The sequence below is a fragment of the Chelonoidis abingdonii genome, chromosome 1 (genome assembly GCF_003597395.2).
Source record: "Chelonoidis abingdonii isolate Lonesome George chromosome 1, CheloAbing_2.0, whole genome shotgun sequence".
Lineage (NCBI taxonomy): Eukaryota > Metazoa > Chordata > Testudines > Testudinidae > Chelonoidis > Chelonoidis abingdonii.
In genome coordinates, this window is record NC_133769.1 from 370,481,393 (window position 1) to 370,485,255 (window position 3,863).

A 3,863-nucleotide genomic window follows, 5' to 3' on the forward strand; every position below is an offset into this window, starting at 1 on the left:
TCACAAGCTTTCAGTGACTTCAACTGTAGTCGTCCCATGGCTTCTAAGGATGAGTGAGTTCATTTGGACGAAAGAAGAACTGACAGGAGAGGAGAGCTGCTAAAATCTCAAACTCACAGGCTTAGAGGTTCAAACCAATTAGGATAAACAATATTTTCAGGGATCAAGAGGGATCTGCTCTCTCCATGCCCCTGCATCTCTGGTTCTGGAGAGGACAAGAAGCACCAAAAAGGTGTAAAATTAGAAGCATATTTCTGGTTTACAGGAAACAAGGCAGTGCTGGGAATCTCACCGAGGGAGGTCCAGGAAGGCACAGTCTGTCTGTGTGTGTGTGTGCGCCTGAGGGAGTGGATGGAGGAGGGTGTGGCAGTGAGATATGCTGTCTCTATATCACAGTGGTACGGAGTCCTGAAACCAGCCAAATATAGAATTCACATCCTTCCTAATGCACAGACCAAAGAGGCGTTGAGCTCTGTTGAGCCCAAAGTCCTAGCCCAGCATGATAATGTCTATTTCCATAGCAGACACTTGGCACCTTTCCAACATAGGAATGGCCTTGGGAGTCAGACCTATGCTTGATCTAGTCCATTCTCATCTCTCGGACGGTGACAGCCCCATCTGCTGCAGAAGGTGTAAGAAACCCAGAAGCAGTGGATGGGGATGGTGACTTGACCATCATGAGGCATCACCCTAACACCTAACCGCTAGAGGTTGGCTTGTGCCCTGAAACACAAGAGCATAGAGGCTTTCCAAAATATTTATTTAGCTGAAAGTTATGTAACTGGATACTTACTATCCATGTAAATGTCCAAATCCTTCCTGATTCTTGCATATCTTGTGACCTTAACTAACACTTGTGGTAAGGAGTTCCTCAGTCTCTTGAGGCATTGAGTGAAGGAAGCATTTTTTATTTATCTGTTTTGATTTTGCCATGTTTCACTATAACTGATTGACCGTTTGTTCTTGTGTTATGAGATACAGAGAGCACAGTCTCAATCTGCCATCTAACAGTCAGTATTTTACAGATTTTCCTGCGCCCCTTCTTATTCATCTCCTTTATAAAGATAACAACCCCAGTCTTTTCAATCTCTCGCCATATCAATTTCCCAAGGCCCTTGATCATTCTTCCTGCCCTTCCCCGAACCTCTCCATTTCTGCAATATCCTGGGTGAGAAGGGTCCCCAGTACTACACAGAGGAGACCACAGGAGGGTGAAACATTGACTGACTGATCTCATGACACTGTATTTGCTGTATGATTTCCCATCCCCCTCCTCCTAGAGCTCAGTGTTTTTCTCAGTTTCTGTCCATGCTTGCACTGTGAGCAGGGTTTCACTGAGCTGTGTGCCATGATGCCCAGATCCCTGCCATGTGCTCTTACAGTTACATTAGAATCTTGTACGGTGTTAGGCAAATACATTGGCATAAGCACTGCAGTTATTAACATCAGCATTTATCTGCCATCATGTTGCCCATTGACCTGGCTTGATTGGCTCCCTCTGAGGACTCCTCTGGACTTGACTATAACTGAAATAATCTCTATAAATGTTCCCATCTACTTCTCGACCCCTTTCTAGACTCTTAATATAGTAAATATTTTATAGTTCAATTCATTATTTGCCATAAAGTGTGTAACCCCCCTTGGTGTGCTTCACTCTCTTCACAGGAACATTGAACATTTGTGAGCTCAATCAACACGTTGAGAACTTCATGGCAGCTTTCATCCTCACCCCCTCTGACCCTTCAACATTCATCCTAATGGGCATCTCTGGCCTGGAAGCTGCCCATATCTGGATTTCCATCCCTTTTGCTGTGTTCTACATTGTCGGCCTGTTGGAAAATATTACCCTTCTGTTTGTTGTAAGCAAAGAGCAAACCCTGCACAAGCCAATGTACCTGCTGCTGTGCATGCTGGCTCTCACAGATATCGCCACACCTACTTCTGTCGTGCCAAAGGCACTGTATATATTTTGGTTCAATTTGAAAGGCATTACGGTGGGTGGCTGCCTCACCCAGATGTTCTTCCTTCACACAGTTGCTGTTATACACTCAACCATCCTTGTGACAATGGCCTTTGATCGCTACGTTGCTATATGTAACCCTCTGAGATACGCCACCATCCTCACCAAAGGACGAATAGCTAAGCTAGGGTTTCTAGATTTGATCAAAGCTGTTCTCTTCATTCTGCCTATGCCCCTTCTCCTGAACACATTGCCATTCTGTTCCAACCGCGTTATCCCCCACACGCACTGCGAACCTATAGCTGTGGCGAAGATATCGTGTGGAGATATTACAGTCAACAGGATGTATGGCTTATTGATAGCGTTTGTAATTGTTGGGTTAGACCTGATGTTCATTGCCCTGACCTATGGTCTAATCATCAGGGCCCTCCTCAGAATATCCTCCAAGAAAGCCTACCAGAAAGCCCTCAATACCTGCACAGCCCACATCTGTGTGATGATTACGTCTTATACTTCCTGATTCTTCTCCCCTCTCATACATCGGTTCGGTCAGGGCATTGCTCCCCATGTTCACATCCTCTTGGCTGACCTCTATTTCCTCATCCCCCACATGCTCAACCCTATTATTTATGGAGTCAAAACCAAAGAGCTTCGTGACAAAGTAGGGAAATACACCTGCAGAATGTGATCACCGGGGACATTGAATTTAGCCTGTGTTATGAGAGGGGGAAAGGCTATCTCCTAGATCATCAAGGGTGCTCTGTCCCAGTTTGACTGAACTCAGCATCGTGTGAGGTTCGCAGTCTGAGAAGTTCCTCACACCTAATCTCTTATCACTCCATCACTCAGCACTGCTCTCTCCATTGCTGAGTTCTCTCTCTCTGACCATCGCCTGACTTCTTTCAACATGACACATCAGCCCCCACCTCTTATCCCTCTGTCACATGGCTTTTCTGTAACTTTTACATTACCAACTCTTAGCTGCTATGGCAGCTTTCTGATACAAGGTGGATTTCCATTAGTCCTTGAGTGAACAGGGTTCTTGATCAGTTTGAGGAACAGAAGCTGCAATTTGACAGAGGTGATAACAACATTAAGAACCTATCATTTGTACAGTGTTATGGTGAGTGAAATTTATCTGATTTTTTTTTTTTTGTTTTTACATCAAATCCTTAAAGAAACCTGGAGGATAAACCAAATAAAGACTGACTGTAGCAAACTAATTCAACACAAAATATGGACACTGACTACCATCACTGAATGGAATTAGAAGTAAATACTATAATAATGCTAAAGTTGTTTTTTCATTACAAATGTTTTGGGCTACTTTGGGCCTTTTTTTAATGCCATGTTTTTGATTGAAACGCCTGCCAACCCTCAGTCGGGATACAAGTACCAATATTTTCAATTTGATTTTTGTCTCACAAGTGTGTTGCTAATGTGAACAAAATCCTGCCGGGACTTGTAGCCTTTTTTTTTTTTAATCAAATCCGTAGTAGGTTTGTAACAAAAGCTTTCATCTGCTATTTTATGTATAGACAAACTTGTTAATAAAAAACTTTTCTTTGAAGAAAGTGATGGGGCTACTTTCAGGTGAGTTGTTAAATGACTTTGGGCTTCTAATGCAGTGGAAATGTGGGAACCCCAGCCAGATCCTGCAGCACTGCAGAGCTGAGGCAGAGTGGGGAGCTGCAGCTGGAGCAGCACACGAGAACGGGCCCTGGGTCGGCAGAGACCAGTAGCTCCAAAGGGAGCCAGGGCTGAGCTTCAGAGGGGAGCTGTGGGACCAGAGCCAGGATAGAGGATGCCGGCTGTGCCACAAGTAACACAGCAGCTGAGAGCAATGACCAGCTGGGGAGAGCAAGGTAGGGCCATGGGATGAGGGCCCAGCAAAGGGAGATGT

At 44.8% G+C, this 3,863-nt stretch overlaps 1 pseudogene; it reads left to right on the forward strand.

The window, feature by feature from the left end:
- Positions 1-1,709: 1,709 nt before the first annotated feature.
- On the forward strand, positions 1,710-2,648 carry LOC116818292 (olfactory receptor 52P1-like; annotated as a pseudogene).
- The last annotated feature ends 1,215 nt before the right edge of the window (positions 2,649-3,863 follow it).